The sequence below is a fragment of the Oncorhynchus keta genome, chromosome 27, assembly GCF_023373465.1.
Source record: "Oncorhynchus keta strain PuntledgeMale-10-30-2019 chromosome 27, Oket_V2, whole genome shotgun sequence".
Classification (NCBI taxonomy): Eukaryota; Metazoa; Chordata; class Actinopteri; order Salmoniformes; family Salmonidae; genus Oncorhynchus; species Oncorhynchus keta.
In genome coordinates this window covers 44,583,852-44,601,718 of record NC_068447.1, presented here as the reverse complement: position 1 = coordinate 44,601,718, position 17,867 = coordinate 44,583,852, and positions in this window count along the sequence as shown.

Below are 17,867 nucleotides of genomic sequence, written 5' to 3'. Positions count from 1 at the left end.
TGGCTTGAAAAACACCACAGGATACTGGAATGTCCATATGCCAAATGACAGCTCTCAAAATGTTCATCAAAATGAATACAGGAAAGCACTTTTTACACCAGTATGTGTTGACCACAGCATTTGACATTGCCAATTTTGAGTTAACACTCTAGATCCTACTATTAATTGTATTTGCACAGTATCAGATGGAATGGAAACCGAATGAATCACTAAGATGCAGGAATAATTCAACAATTAATTCAACTGACTCCTTTGTAGAGTGGCTCAGAGCTACCACCTAGTGGTCACTGATAGTTTAAGGCACTTCTGAGAGAGTCTAATCATATTAATTTGTTAGGTGCTTATACTTGTACTATTGTGTACTTGTGAATAGGACAGGTATCTTTTTGCATATTCCAACTCCCCCTGAAACACCCGCAGAGAGTGCAGTCAACAGTATAAGGATATTACAGATCAACATGATTCCCCGGTAGATATATGTTCAGTTGATAATGCCTGCTGTACTGTGAGGTGAGGTTGACTCTGGCCCAAACTATACTGGTTAAGATGGGGACTGGTGTGTGGCCTTTACAATCCCTCACTTTGCAAAGCCATGTCTGTCAGTCTGCTGAGGGATGTATTTGTGTGCCACAGTTAGTTGTGCGTCTCTGTAGGCCCCATTGGTTAGACCTTGTCTTGTACAGTGACAAGAGTTAGCATGCTGGGACTTATATTATACAATTCTTGTTTTTTGGTGTTTGATTATAATATTTAGTTGATTATGATTCGTCGCTGTCCATTAAAGCTATGTCGAAAACTATATATCTCCAATAGCGTAATATATGCATTTAACTTGTGTTACTTATTAACATTTTCCTTTTGAGAAACATATTTCCCCTCAAACCGAGAATGCTAAATGTTTTGTACCACGGGATTTAGTTAGTGTTTAGAACAACATATGTGAATAGATAAATTCATGTAAATGTTATCTCAATGAAGACGTATAATGCAACTGATATGAACATCAACTGAAGAGCTTGTTACAGTAATATGCTAGAATTTGCAGGTTTACTTTTTCTATGAGGTTGTCCTCTTATTTTGATGTGTCATGATTGCAAAATGATACATATATTAATCAGTTATTGTTCCTGTTAAATAGGTTATGCATTTGTCAACGCCCGGTTCTGTTATTATCAAATGTACAGTATTTCAACCAAGGACAGCCAACTAATTTGAATAACTTTAGTTTGCCATATTGGATATTCTTAAAGGTGGGAGAAAACTCCAAACGTATTTGTATAGATTGTGCAGTGAGTGTTAACTATCGGGTGATTTTAAATGAGGAGAGAGCCCTTAGTAATGTAAAATGAAAAATGAATGCTTGTAAAAAATCATCTTTTTTTTTCACATATTATGTCTATGAATTGACGGTTTGGTTCTTGTGTTGAGATTCACACTGTCAGCCAATGTCTTTGAAACCCATACCAGTGGTTTTTTGGCTTCACATACCATAAAGCTGTGGCTGTGATTCAATCTGATCACGGGTTATAGGCATTGCGGTTTTAAAAGGCAACGTTCCTGCGTTCGCAAAGATCCCGTTCACAGTAAACGCTGCGTACCTCGGCTCAATGGAGAATTGCCTTTCAAATCTGTGACGCCTATCACCCTCCATTGACTTGAATCCCAGCCTAACTCCGCTTTATGTGAACACATCAGGTTACATTAAAGCACTTCAAAACAAAGTCCCGGAGTGTGTGGGTTTATTTTGTGTGCATTATTTCGGAAGACCTGTCCTTTCAGATTACAGGACCGTTCATGGTGTCTTCCTTAGCGTCTACATACTCTTGATCTAGGGATCTTGGTGCCATCTTGTGGTAGTGAAAATGCACGGGCAAAGTATCAACTCCACAATAAAGTGGAATATGCACATGCAAAACACATTTGTTTAAACATACAGAACACATTTTGAAAATGTCTGAACATCAGGTCCTGAAGATCCATTAAGGTCCATGATGTAGAAGGAGGTGATAGTGGGTCTACTTGAAGAAGTAGAGCTTGTGAATAGATCCATAGATAATAGATAGTGTGCAAAGCTGTCATCAAGGCAAAGGGTGGCTACTTTGAAGAATCTAAAATATAATTTGATTTGTTTTGTTTAACACTTTTTTGGTTACTACATGATTCCATGTGTTATTTCATAGTTTGATGTCTTCACTGTTATTCTACAATGTAGAAAATAGTAAAAATAAAGATAAACCGTGGAATGAGGTGTGTCCATATTTTTTGGGGGTAGCGGTAGGGTAGGCTGTTTGGAGTGTTCAGCCAGCTGGATTTAGAACCGCAGTCGCCACAGAACAGGCTGACAGGCTGTGTCAAGCCAAAGCTTCTGGAAGGCTGGCTGGACAAGCAGCCTTCCAGAAGAGCATAGTTAAGTTTGTATGTGTTGCGCTCTTTCAGTTGTAAAAGCAAGCAGAGCAGAAACTGACTACTCTTTAGTTGACTGATGTAGCTGACATGGTAACTTCTGTTTAACTTAACATTAAAAAACTAAACTAGTCTTTATTCGCAGTAAAGTTAGCTAATGTTTCATCCCCTCTCGACTGTGGTGAATGAATAAGCTATGCTAGCTAGTAGCTACCATAGCCAGGTCAGTTCCAGACTCTAGGTATCTGTCAGATAACAGCCCATGCATGCTTCTCCGCCCATGCATAGACTATAATCTGCTCTATTTAATTGACACCACATGCACACCTGATCTCGCAGGTATGGATACTGAACTGGAAGCAGCGGGAATGATGACAGCGACAATTGCTACATTTTGCAATCACATTAATCACTTAAACATATTTATAATAATGATCTCTTACCTAGCTTGATGACTGTCTGCATTTTTTCTTACTTTTTGTTCTAAATGGAGAGGTCATATTGGATTGTGTAAAAATGCAGGAAATGAGCTTTAAATGTCCAAAAACACTTCCCCCAGAGCCCCTGCCAGGTTGCGTCCTCCCCCCACTTCTAAAACCAAAGTGGCGCCCCTGGTAATTGTGTATGTATTGTTGTGTGTTTCACTCACAGGTCTCTTGACGTCAGCCTGAGCTCTCGCCAGGGCTTTACGTAGGCGCTCCTCTTGCTGCATCGTCTGCACATGGTCCTTCTCCTGCCTTAGCCTGCATATACGAACACATGGAGAGCCGTACCAGCCTCAGTCCTATAGCTAACTCCACTCTGACGACTTAATTAGAAAAACTATAGTACTGTGTGCCAACCACTGTCAATTATACAGTTACAGCATAGTGCGTCTATTACTGTAGTACACACATGCAAATATACCCTGATATTTTAGCTAAACAATAATATATGCCATTTAGCAGACGCTTTCATCCAAAGTGAGTTAGTCATGCGTGCATAAATATTACGTATGGGTGGTCCCGGGAATCTAAACTACTGTTTTGGCATTGCAAACACCATGCTTTATCATCTAAGCTACAGAGGACCACTGACTGAATTTTCTGTTGACCCACCTGAGTTTCTTCTCCTTCTTCTTGACCCTCTTGGCCATGGGCTAGCGGCCCCTGGGAACCAGCTCCACGTTCTCCAGCGGGCCTCATCTGCAGCGTGTTCAGGCTGGCCTCACTCTTCCCATTACAGCTCCTGTATCCCTCCACCACCTTCCTGCCCAGGGCCTCCTATATCCCATCCTGCACATAGGGTTAATGGGCGTCCGTCAGTACAAGAGCCATGTGAGGCTGAGTGAGTTCAATTTTCACTGCCTTACACTCCCACTGTACCTCATTGTCCTAGATTAGGACTCGATGATGACTTTGTCCCTGTAGTGTTCACTTTGTGTATGCGTGTGTACATACTGTATGAATGCAAGCAGTTGTGTGTGCTGTCTGTCTGTGAACAGTTCACGTTTCCCATCCCTGTCCTTCTCTCTCTGGATGGCATGGGTAATGATGTCAATCTGTTGGGTCAGCTGCTCGGTCTCCTGCTCCCTGGATACAAACAAAGTAAGTTTCAAATTGGACAGATTTGAAGTGCTTTGCATTCATGCATTCTTCACAGTATGCTCTCTCAGTGGTTCTTGGGAGATTAAGAATGGGAGAATGCAGAACTCAACAACATATTTTTCTACACAGGTCATTTGAATTACAGGTAGTTCAATCATTATTGGCACTATGTCTCCGTCTGCTGCAGCCTCGTCTCCTCCTTGGTGGCCATCTTGGACAGCTTCTGAATCACCTCCCTCTTCACGGCCAGGCATTACTGGGGAATACACCATGAGTAGAGGTCAGTGACCACAGGAAGGAACGAGAGGAGAGACTTGGCGTTTGAAACAGAAACCGACAACAGGTCAAAATAAGAATGGAGACCGAGAGTGTTAATTGTTGTGTTGTATAGCAATGGGAAGATACAATGAGGAAAGGTAACATTAAAGAGATAGCTGCAATTGCAGCTGAGGAACTAGAAGTGTTCTTCTTGCTGTGTTATTCTAATAAATGTAATCAGTTAAAGAGCTCTGTCTCTCCCTTGAGGCAAACAGACTCCTTAGCAAAGGAAGTATTTATAGGTTTGTAGGGTCTGGAGAATGAGTAATCTCAGGAAATGGAAGTGTATGCGGCTCTGGGACTTACGAGGGTGAAATGTGACGCCAGGGGACCTATTAGACACGCAGCTCGTGACCTGGGGATTGATGTCTTTTAAATAAGCTACTGCCTCAAGGTGTTTTCATATTCATTTACCTATTTACTTTCTTTGAAACGGTTAGGACTGGACAACAACAAGCATATCCTGATGTAATTATGCCCTTTTTTAAAAAGATTTTTATGAGGCTGTGGAAAGAAATAAGGGGAACATCTGGCGAAAATGTGCGTTTTTACAGAGACTCAAACAAACCGGGTTTTGTCCGAGCTTGGGTAATAGTTCAGACAAGCTTAGCTCAGGGAAACTTTGGGCAAATATAAATGGAGCCTTCAAGCAAAAAGGAGACGCACACGAAGCTGAACCAAGCCATGTGCTGTGTTACCAATAACAACAATCGCACCTTTCTGTTTTTCCACTTACCTCATCCCCAAACTGCTTTGCGTATAAAACAGCTTTTGTTGTTTTTATTAACTCTAAAGTTAAGAAACCTTGTGGTTTGAAGGGTTAGAAAATATATATTCCGGGGCCTCCCGAGTGGCGCAGCGGTCTAAGGCACTACAGACCCGGTGTCACTACAGACCCGGGTTTGATCCCAGGCTGTGTTTGAGCCGGCCGCGACCGGGAGACCCATGAGACGGCGCACAATTGACCCAGGGTTGTCCGGGTTAGGGGAAGGCTGGCCGGGATGTCCTTGTCCCATCATGCTCTAGCAACTCCTTGTGGTGGGCTGGGCGCATGCACACTGACCTCAACACATTGGTGCGGCTGGCTTCCGGGTTAAGAGAGCAGTGTCAAGAAGCAGTGCGGCTTGGCAGGGTTGTGTTTCGGAGGACGAATGGCTTTTGACCTTCCCCTCTCCCGAGTCAGTATGGGAGTTGCAGCGATGGGACAAGTCTGTAACTACCAATTGGATATCATGAAAAAGGGGTTAAGAAAAAATAAATTCCAGTGGTGAAAACAATAATGCTGTGTTAACGTCTGTTAGTGCAACGCAAATAGTCTGGGTAGCCATTTAATTAGCTGTTCATGAGTCTTATGGCTTGGGAGTAGAAGCTATTAAGGAGCCTCTTGGACCTAGACTTGGTAGTCTGGCACCGCTTGCCGTGCGGTAGCAGAGAGAACAGTCTACGACGAGGGTGGCTGGAGTCTTTGACCATTTTTAGGGCCTTCCTCTGACACCACCTGGTATAGAGGTCCTGGATGGCAGGAAGCTTGGCCCCGGTGATGTACTGGGCTGTACGCACTACCCTCTGTACTGCCTTGCTGTCAGAGTCCGAGCAGTTGACATACCAGGCAGTGATGCAACCCATCAGGATGCTCTCGATGATGCAGCTGTAAAACCTTTTGAGGATCTGAGGACCCATGCCAAATCTCCTGAGGGGGAATAGGTTTTTGTCATGCCCTCTTCACGATTGTCTTGGTGTGTTTGGTTCATGTTAGTTTGTTGGTGATGTGGACGCCAAGGAACTTGACGCTCTCCACCTGCTCCACTACAACCCGTTGATGAGAATAGGGGCATGCTCGGTCCTCCTTTTCCTGTAGTCCACAATCATCTCCTTTGTCTTGATCACATTGATGTAGAGGTTGTTGTCCTTGCACCACATGGTCAGGTCTCTGACCTCCTCCCTACAGGGTGCCTCATTGTTGTTGGCCTACCACTGTTGTGGCCTACCACAGTTGTGTCATCTGCAAGCTTAATGATGGTGTTGGAGTTGTGCCTGGCCGTGCAGTTATGAGTGAACAGGGAGTACAGGAGGGGACTGAGCACGCACCCCTGAGGGGCCCACGAGTTGAGGATCAGCTTTGCAGATGTGTTTTTACCTACTCTTTTCACCTGGGTGCAGCCGTCAGGAAGTCCAGGATCCAGTTGCAGGGGGAGGTGTTTAGTCCCAGGGTCCTTAGCTTAGTGATGAGCTTTGAGGGCACTATGGTGTTGAACGCTGAGCTGTGGTCAATGAATAGCATTCTCACATAGGTGTTCCTTTTGTCCAAGTGTGAAAGGGCAGTGTGGAGTGCAATAGAGATTGCATCATCTGTGGATCTGTTGGTGCGGTATGCAAATTGGAGTTGGTCTAGGGTTTCTGGGATAATGGTGTTGATGTGAGCCATGACCTGCCTTTCAAAGCATTTCATGGCTACAGACGTGAGTGCTACGGCTCAGTAGTCATTTAGGCAGGTTACCTTAGTGTTCTTGGGCACAGGGACTATGGTGGTCTGTTTGAAACATGTTGGTATTACAGACTCAGACAGGGAGAGTTTGAATGTCAGTGAAGACACTTCCCAGTTGGTCAGCGCATGCTCGGAGTACACGTCCTGGTAATCCATCTGTCCCTGCGGTCTTGTGAATGTTAATGGCTGCGGAGAGCGTGATCACACAGTCGTCGGGAACAGCTGATGCTGGGCAGCCGAGCGGAAATGGAGGAAAACTCGCCTCCCTGCGGACCTGGCATCCTTTCACTCCCTCCTCTCTACATTTTCCTCCTCTGTCTCTGCTGCTAAAGCCACTTTCTACCATTCTAAATTCCAAGCATCTGCCTCTAACCCTAGGAAGCTCTTTGCCACCTTCTCCTCCCTCCTGAATCCCCCCTCCCTCCTCCCTCTCTGCAGATGACTTCGTCAACCATTTTGAAAAGAAGGTCGATGACATCCGATCCTCGTTTGCTAAGTCAAACGACACCGCTGGTTCTGCTCACACTGCCCTACCCTATGCTCTGACCTCTTTCTCCCCTCTCTCTCCAGATGAAATCTCGCGTCTTGTGACGGCCGGCCGCCCAACAACCTGCCCGCTTGACCCTATCCCCTCCTCTCTTCTCCAGACCATTTCCGGAGACCTTCTCCTTACCTCACCTCGCTCATCAACTCATCCCTGACCGCTGGCTACGTCCCTCCCGTCTTCAAGAGAGCGAGAGTTGCACCCCTTCTGAAAAAACCTACACTCGATCCCTCCGATGTCAACAACTACAGACCAGTATCCCTTCTCTCTTTTCTCTCCAAAACTCTTGAGCGTGCCGTCCTTGGCCAGCTCTACCGCTATCTCTCTCAGAATGACCTTCTTGATCCAAATCAGTCAGGTTTCAAGACTAGTCATTCAACTGAGACTGCTCTTCTCTGTATCACGGAGGCGCTCCGCACTGCTAAAGCTAACTCTCTCTCCTCTGCTCTCATCCTTCTAGACCTATCGGCTGCCTTCGATACTGTGAACCATCAGATCCTCCTCTCCACCCTCTCCGAGTTGGGCATCTCCGGCGCGGCCCACGCTTGGATTGCGTCCTACCTGACAGGTCGCTCCTACCAGGTGGCGTGGCGAGAATCTGTCTCCTCACCACGCGCTCTCACCACTGGTGTCCCCCAGGGCTCTGTTCTAGGCCCTCTCTTATTCTCGCTATACACCAAGTCACTTGGCTCTGTCATAACCTCACATGGTCTCTCCTATCATTGCTATGCAGACGACACACAATTAATCTTCTCCTTTCCCCTTCTGATGACCAGGTGGCGAATCGCATCTCTGCATGTCTGGCAGACATATCAGTGTGGATGACGGATCACCACCTCAAGCTGAACCTCAGCAAGACGGAGCTCCTCTTCCTCCCGGGGAAGGACTGCCCGTTCCATGATCTCGCCATCACGGTTGACAACTCCATTGTGTCCTCCTCCCAGAGCGCTAAGAACCTTGGCGTGATCCTGGACAACACCCTGACGTTCTCAACTAACATCAAGGCGGTGTCCCGTTCCTGTAGGTTCATGCTCTACAACATCCGCAGAGTTGACCCTGCCTCACACAGGAAGCGGCGCAGGTCCTAATCCAGGCACTTGTCATCTCCCGTCTTGATTACTGCAACTCGCTGTTGGCTGGGCTCCCTGCCTGTGCCATTAAACCCCTACAACTCATCCAGAACGCCGCAGCCCGTCTGGTGTTCAACCTTCCCAAGTTCTCTCACGTCACCCCGCTCCTCCGCTCTCTCCACTGGCTTCCAGTTGAAGCTCGCATCCGCTACAAGACCATGGTGCTCGCCTACGGAGCTGTGAGGGGAACGGCACCTCAGTACCTCCAGGCTCTGATCAGGCCCTACACCCAAACAAGGGCACTGCGTTCATCCACCTCTGGCCTGCTCGCCTCCCTACCACTGAGGAAGTACAGTTCCCGCTCAGCCCAGTCAAAACTGTTCGCTGCTCTGGCCCCCAATGGTGGAACAAACTCCCTCACGACGCCAGGACAGCGGAGTCAATCACCACCTTCCGGAGACACCTGAAACCCCACCTCTTCAAGGAATACCTAGGATAGGGTAAGTAAGGGTAAGTAATCCTTCTCACCCCCTTCTCCCCCAACAAGATTTAGATGCAAGTGGCTGTTCCACTGGTTGTCATAAGGTGTATGCACCAATTTGTAAGTCGCTCTGGATAAGAGCGTCTGCTAAATTACTTAAATGTAAATGTAAATGCATGTTTCAGTGTAACTTGCCTTGAAGCGAGCATAGAAGTTATTTAGCTCATCTGGTAGGCTCAAGGGAAGCTCTTGGCTGTGCTTCCCTTTGTAGTCTGTAATAGCTTGCAGGCCCTGCCACATCTGACGAGCATTGGAGCCGGTGTAGTACGATTCGATCTTAGTCCTGTATTGACGCTTTGCCTGTTTAATAGTTTGTCAGAGGGGATTTCTTATAAGCTTCCGGGTTAGTGTCCCGCTCCTTGAAAGCGGCAGCTCTACCCTTTAGCTCAGTGCGAATTTTGCCTGTACTCCATGGCTTCTGGTTGGGCTATGTACGTACAGTCATTGTGGGGACGATGTCCATGATGCACTTATTGATAAAGCCAGTGACTGATGTGGTCCAGGAACACATTCAAGTCTGTGCTAGCAAAACAGTCCTGTAGTTTAGCATCTGCTTCATCTAATCACTTTTTTATAGACCGAGTCACTGGTGCTTCCTGCTTTAATTTTAGCTTATAAGCAGGAATCAGGAGGATATAATTATGGTCAGATTTGCCAAATGGAGGATGAGGGTGAGCTTTTAACGGCGTCACTGTGTGTGGAGTAAAGGTGGTCTAGAATTTGTTTTCCCTCTGGTTGCACATTTAACATGCTGATAAGAAATTAGGTAAAACTTTTCCCTGCATTAAAGTCCCCAGCCACTAGGAGCGCTGCTATGGATGAGCGTTTTCCTGTTTGCTTTTGGCAGTCATGGCCAAAAGTTTTGAGATTGACACAAATATACATTTTCACAAAGTCTGCTGCCTCAGTTTGTATGGTCCACAGGAGCCTCGATCTGGCTCTGATGCCATGGTGCCAGGACCGGCTGGTAACCTAGCACACACTGAAAAGGTGGCAGGTTAGTGGAGGAGGGAGTTTTGAGCCATCTCTGCCAAGGGGAGAAACACTGCCCACTCCCCCGGGCCGGTCCTGGCAATAGGACCGCAGAAACCCGCCCACCTCCTGGTTGACTCTTTCCACCTGCCCGTTGCTCTCGGGGTGGAAACCTGTGATAAGGCTGACCGAGACCCCCAGGCACTCCATAAATGCCCTCCAGACTTTAGACGTGAATTGGGGACCCCGATCAGAAACTATATCCTCAGGCACCCCGTAGTTCCGGAATATGTGGGTGAACAGGGCCTCCACAGTCTGTTGAGCCATAGGGAGACCGGGCAAAGGAAGGAGATGGCAGGATTTAGAAACCCGATCCACAACGACTAGGATCGTGGAGTTACCCAGGGAGGGTGGAAGATCCGTCAGGAAATCCACCGAGAGGTGTGACCACGGTCGTTGTGGAACGGGAAGGGGTTGTAATTTCCCTCTGGGCAGGTGTCTAGGTGCCTTGCACTGAGCGCACACCGAACAGGAGGACACATAAACCCTCACATCCTTGGCTATGGTGGGCCACCAGTACTTCCCAGCAAGACAGCGCACTGTCCGACCGATGCCAGGATGACCAGAGGAGGGTGAAGTGTGGGCCCAAAAGATCAAACGATCGTGGACATCGAACGAAACATACTTACGCCCAACCGGACACTGGGTAGGAGTGGTCTCTGAACATGACGCCCGTTCGATGTCCGCGTCCACCTCCCACACCACTGGTGCCACCAGGCAAGAAGCTGGAAAAATGGGAGCGGGATCTGCGGACCACTCCTCTGTGTCATACATCCGGGACAGTGCGTCTGCCTTAACATTCTGGGAACCTGGTCTGTAGAAGAGGGTGAAAGAAAAGTGGGTGAAAAACATGGCCCACCTTGCCTGGTGAGTGGTCAGTCTCCTCGCTGCTCGATTGTACTCCAGATTGCGGTGGTCAGTCCAAATGAGAAAAGGGTGTCTGGCCCCCTCAAGCCAATGTCTCCACGCTTTCAGTGCCTTGACAACAGCCAACAACTCCCAGTCCCCCACATCATAGTTTCGTATCCTGTGTTATCATAGTGAGCGGAGATGTGACCTCCCTAATTAGCCCCGACCCCAAAGGACCCCTAAAGTTCCCAGCGCGTTTGAATCTACTAGCGCCTTATGCTGGGAACGCAGGAATAACTCTGGAAATGTTATCGACAACCACATGTGTGCAACAGGGAGCTCTGGATGAGTGGTGTGCCTACTCACCTGGGATAACCCACGAGCACTCCGCCTGCTACCTCTACCTCCTGGGGAACCCCCCCAGCACCAACCAGCAGTGTGCCCTCTGAGGCCACAGTTGGTGCAGGGAATGGTCCCCCCTCCGGTCCCCCTCGTTGCAGCGCCTCCCAACTCCATAGGCGTTGGATCAGGAGCGCTTGGGGATGGAACTGACGGACCCCGATCAGGACGTCCGCAGGAGGCCAACAGGTTATCCAAACGGATAGATAGGTCCACCAGCTGGTCCAGTGTAAGGGTGGTGTCCCTGCAGGCTATCTCCCGACGAACGTCCTCTAGTAAGCTACACCTGTAGTGATCGATCATTCCATCCCGCGCTGGCCGCCAGAGTTCTAAAGTCCAGCGCAAAATCATGAGCGGTCCTCATCCCCTGACGTAGATGAAAAAGGTGTTCCCGGGCCACTCTCCCCTCCGGGGGATGATTGAATACCGCCCGGAAACTGCGCATGAACTACTCATAATCATCCAACGTCTGACCTTCCCTGCCCCAGATGGCGTTGGCCCATTCCAGGGCTTTACCGGTCAGACAGGAGATAAAGGCGCTCACTCTCTCGCGTCCTGAAGGAGCTGGCTGGACAGATGCCAGGTAGAGCTCCAGCTGGAGTAGGAACCCCTGACACCCGGCAGCTGTCCCATCATACGCCCTCAGGAGCGAGAGCTGAATCCCACCGGATCCTGATGACAGAGAGGCGGACATCACGGTAGGTAGTGGTGGAACCTGAGGAGATGACTCAGGGTTCAAGGGAAAACCCCCTCTCTCCAATCGGTCCATGGTTTGCAGCACGTGATCCATGGCTGTACCCAGACTCTGCAGCATGGTCGCGTGCTGCTGAACGCGCTCCTCCATTTGAAGCGGAGGGCTGGCTGCACCTGCTGACTCCATGTAAAAGGTGCGTGATTCTGTCAGAGTCTATCTAAAAGATACCAAAGGAGTCAGGCGCAGGACACAGATAAGAGTAACAATCACTGATTTACTCAATCCAAAACTTAACAAAATCCCGTTCCAAACAAGGACAAATCAGGACTCAAAATACAACACACCGGAATACACGAAAGACAATCACGCACAAAACAGAAAGGGAAACCAGAGGGTTAAATAAGGAACATAATTATGAGATGGGAACCAGGTGTGTAAACAGACAAAACAAAAGGAAATATGAAACATGGATCGGTGGCGGCTAGAAAGCCGGTGACGTCGACCGCCGAACGCCGCCCAAACAAGGAGAGGGAACAACTCCGGTGCAAGTCGTGACAGTAATCCTGGTCTTGGAAAACAGCAGTGGCTAAGTATTGTAATCCTGGTCTTGGAAAACAGCAGTGGCTAAGTATTGTAATCCTGGTCTTGGAAAACAAAAAAAAAACAAAAAAAAAAAATCATATTCAATAACTTGTAAAGTTATTAACTTATCCTCAATGTCTCTGGGGCGAATCCTAGCTTCCACTTCCGAGGGGAATTTTCACTTAGTCAAGCATTAATGTCAATGGGACAATCAGTGAAAATGTGAAATTAGGATTCACCTCTCTGAGGCTACAGTAAAAAGGCCCCAGAGAAGCATCATTTGCATCATTTAGCAGGCACTCTTATCCAGAGTGACTTAAAAGAGCAATTAGGGTTAAGTGCCTTTCTCAAGGGCACATCAGCAGAATTTGTACCTAGTTGGCTCAAGGATTTGATCCAGCGACCATTCGGTTACTGTCCTAACACTCTTAACCGCTAGGCTACCTGCCGCTCTTAGTGGTCATGGAAGGCCTGATTACCAATCACACTGGATGGAATCTTTCCTCCAGAAAACAAGATGATATGCAGAAGATGATACGTTAGTATTCATTCCCACTATTCCCGTAGAATAGGAAATTATATTGAAGTATATTATGCTTACTGGATTAAGTTAAACGAGCCTTCAAACCCGCCTTCCTGATTTAACTTTCGTAAACTACATAATGTGTTTTGTGAATGAATTCAGTTTGCCCAAGAAAGGTCACTGCTAGTCCCAACTGTTGATTTTCTCTAGCAGTCCAACATGGCAATTAGCTTGTTTACCCATGGTTCTGTTCTCTCCTGTTTCTGGAGCTGTGTTTTGTTCCTTCATCCTTGAAATCAAAATCACAAACATTGCCCCTAATCATGTTATTTTCCTGAATTATGAACTGAGGGGAAACAGCTGTTTTTATTTGTTAAGATTTGTTGACCACAACATTGGGCTCATGCCCTTGAGAAGGTGATAACATTTTCCTATTTTTATTGGTTATACCAATGAAAGGAGAGAAAGAGCAAACAATCCTCCAAAGTGGAGGGCTTTGGGGTTGGAGCCACAGTTCAGTCATGACCTCCAGAGGATATAGGTCAGGTCTCTCTCTCTCTCTCTCTCTCTCTCTCTCTCTCTCTCTCTCTCTCACACTCTCTGTCTCCCTTTCTCTGTCTCTGTATCTGTGTGTGTCTCTCTCTCTCTCTCTTCTTGTCTCCCTTTCTATCTGTCTCTGTCTCTGTCTCTGTCTCTGTCTCTGTCTCTGTCTCTGTCTGTCTCTCTCTCTCTCTCTCTCTGTCTCTGTCTCTCTCTCTCTCTCACTCACTCTCTGTGTGTGTGTGTGTCTGTCTCTGTGTCTCTGTGTGTGTGTCTCTCCCTCTCTCTCTCTGTCTCTGTGTCTGTCTCTGTATCTGTGTGTGTGTGTGTGTGTGTGTGTGTGTGTGTGTGTGTGTGTGTGTGTGTGTGTGTGTGTGTGTGTGTGTGTGTGTGTGTGTGTGTGTGTGTGTGTGTGTGTGTGTGTGTGTGTGTCGAAGTATACAACTCTGATATCATACACAATTGTCCTCTAAGTGCTCTAAAATAATCACCTAGTATTGGTAATAATCAAATGCCTTTTAGACTGTACAAACATAATTTAAATTTCTATTCATGAAGTAAATGCATTAATCCATTAAATTACAGTAACACAAATCCAATGGTGCAAAAGTGAACACAGGTTTGTGTTTTTATATACACACTATATATCCCTGCCAACATGTGTGGAAGTAGGCAAAAGGCGAGGGCCTAATCCATTAAAGAGGCTGAGACAGCCCAATGCAACAAAAGCCCTCTAAGCTGTCTAATAAGTGCATTAGATATAGGGGCAGAGGGGAGAGCCAGGAGGGGCTGTGTTGTGTTTTTTTTTTATTCTCAGGGGCTCTCAACTAGAGGTTTTAGTACTGTATTTGACACTATTCGTTGGGAGTGAGACCTCTTGACAGCAATCCAGCAAAGATCCTTTTCTGTGTAGGCGGAAGTATCTGTCTGCCGGTGAAGTCAAGTGTCCCGCTTCCCCTAATTGCCCCCTAGTTCCCAGAATAATTCCTCCTGTCTTAAAACCTCTTTGGGATCGTTCGGAACGCTAGCGTCCCACCTCGCCAACAACCAGTAAAATTGCAGAGCGCCAAATTCAAAACCAACAGAAATCTCAAAATTAAAATTCCTCAACCAAATTCCTCAACCATACAGGTATTTTACACCATTTTAAAGATACACTTCTCGTTAATCCAACCACAGTGTCCAATTTCAAAAAGGCTTTTCGGGGAAAGCAGAACATTCAGAAGCATTCAGCCATTTTCCAACCAAAAAGAGGTGTCAAAAAAAGCAGAAATATAGATCAAATTAATCACTAACCTTTGACGATCTTCATCAGATGACACTCATAGGACTTCATGTTACACAATACATGTATGTTTTGTTCGATCAAGTTCATATTTATATCCAAAAACCTCAGTTTACATTGGCGCCATGTTCAGAAATGCCTCCAAAACATCCGGAGAAATTGCAGAGAACCACATCAAATAACATAAATACTCATCATAAACTTTGATGAAAGATACATGTTTTACATAGAATTAAAGATAAACTTGTTCTTAATGCAACCGCTGTGTCAGATTTCAAAAAAGCTTTACGGCAAAAGCACAATATTCAATCATCTGAGAACAGCGTTCAGCCACAGAAGCAAGCCATACAGTTACCCGCCAAATTGTGGAGTCAACAAAAGTCATAAATAGCATTATAAATCTTCACTTACCTTTGCTGATCTTCGTCGGAATGCACTCCCAGTACTCCCACTTCCACAATAAATGTTTGTTTTGTTCGATTATTGTCACGCCCTGGTCTTAGTATTTTGGGTTTTCTTTATTATTTTGGTTCAGGCCAGGGTGTGACATGGGTTATTTATGTGGTGTGTTTTGTTTTGGGTTTTTTGTAGGTTATGGGATTGTGGTATAGTAGAGATGTCTAGGTAAGTCTATGGTTGCCTGGAGTGGTTCTCAATCAGAGGCAGGTGTTTATCGTTGTCTCTGATTGGGAACCATATTTAGGCAGCCATATTCTTTGAGTGTTTCATGGGTGATTGTTCCTGTCTCTGTGTTTGTTTGCACCAGATAGGGCTGGTTTGGTTTTTCACGTTATGTTTTGTATTGTTCGTGTTTATCTTTTATTAAAGATGTATCGAAATAACCACGCTGCAGTTTGGTCCTCCTCTCCTTCGAAACAAGAAAACCTTAACAATTATGCCATATTTATGTCCAAATACCTCTGTTTTGTTTGTGCGATTAGTTCACCATTCTAAAGGCACAATGCGCGAGCACAAAATCCATACGAAAAGTCAACACAGTTTCATTAGTTTGTAGAAACATGTCAAACGATGTTTACAATCAATCCATAGGGTCTTTTTATAATACATCTTCAATAATATTCCAACCGGACAATAGCAAATTCATTACAGAGGAAAAAGAAGGAACGGCGCGCCCGCGTGACCGCGAAGTAAACAACTGATTGGCCTCAGCCTAGTCCACTTGTTGAAACCGATCTTGTTCGACACCCTTCGAAAATAGAACTCTCAAACAACTTTCTAAAGACTGTTGACATCTGCTGGAAGCCTTGGGAAGTGCAATCTGGCCCCATAGACATTGGATAGGCAATCACTTAAATGAAACGACAAACCTCAGATTTCCCACTTCCTGGTTGGATTTGTCTCAGGTTTTTGCCTGTCATATGTGTTCTGTTATACTCACAGACATCATTCAAACAGTTTTAGAAACTGCAGAGTGTTTTCTATCCAATACTACTAATAACATGCATATATTAGCATCTGGGACAGAGTAGCAGGCAGTTTACTCTGGACACCTTATTCATCCAAGCTACTCAATACTGCCCCCCTGTCACCAAGACAGAAACTTGGAGAAAAACCTCAACACCCCAGCCTGGCTTGGCCACTACAGGTTTAAGTTCCTGTTGGGACTGGAGTGATGGGGGACCAGGCTTGTCTATTACCACACCAACCCCCTTTAAGGGCTGGCGTTGCGCTGGACAATGCATTTATGGACAGTAAACATGTCCCCAGTATCCAGCACTAAGCTTTATTGTCCTGTCTGTCTTTATTATATACACAATATGCCATTATTCTATTTACATCCAACCAAAATGGTAGATCTTTCTTTACATGTAGGGTGTACATATAGAATAGATTAGAGTAATCCTGTCCAGAGAGAAGATTACCATTTCAAATGTACTAAGTCCATCATGCAATTGCTATATATTATTTCTTATGTAATCAATAAGCTAATGTGCAGGGAACTGTGATTATGCTATTGAAACAACATGTCCCTTAACCAGTCCGAAACAATTTATTTAGTGGGAGAAAGAACGACCAGTGTGAGACTTTTACTCCCATATTATTCGGGTAATCACCCATGTGTAATCTGGTGCTCCCTGAAGATACCATTAGCTGGTTAACTAATCCGGAGAGATTTCATCTGTATGGGAAATATAGACCGGCCACTGTGGAGTATAGCCTGCCTTATACTCTTTCATTACACTTTTGTACTGTGCCATAGATGTGGCACTGACCTCAAGGAGCAGTCAGGAGGCACTTTAAATCTAGTTGTTTCAACTGAATATGAATTTACTCAACTTAGTTTATGCAACTTTTCACCCAAATTTAGCTCCACCATGAGAAAATGTATGCAAAAATTATATTTGGGCAAAAAATAAAGGCTGAGGAACTGGTTACCTAATAATAATAATTTGAAACAGCTACATTTGTGGTTGTATTTTTTTATTTATTTATTGCAGTGTACAAATTGCCCATGACCAGATCTGCTAGATTACATTTATTTTATGGAGCACAATCAATTTTAGATACAAACACATATGTTCTTATAATTAAATCGATTTCTATGTGTTATTCCCTATGATTGCATAAATGTTTCCAACAGTCTCTATTCAAATCAAATCAAATCTATTGTGTTTTAGCTGCAGGATGATAAGAGGGCATTCATTTAATTGCAGTAGCTACGTTTCCATCCAATTGGCAATAGATTCTAGAATCCGCAAAAAGAAAATGAGCATTTTCCCACCAGTGGTGTGTTTCAGGCAAATGTACTTGTTGCAGATAAATAACCAGTTGCACCCTCTACAACCACTGTGATTATTATTTGACCAGGCTTGTCATCAATGAACGTTTGAACATCTTGAAGAACAATTTGTCCTTAATGGCCATGTATTCATATATATAATATAATATATAATAAAATCTCCACCCAGCACAGCCAGAAGAGGACTGGCCACCCCTCCGAGCCTGGTTCCTATCTAGGTTTCTACCTAGGTTCCTGCCATTCTATGGAGTTATT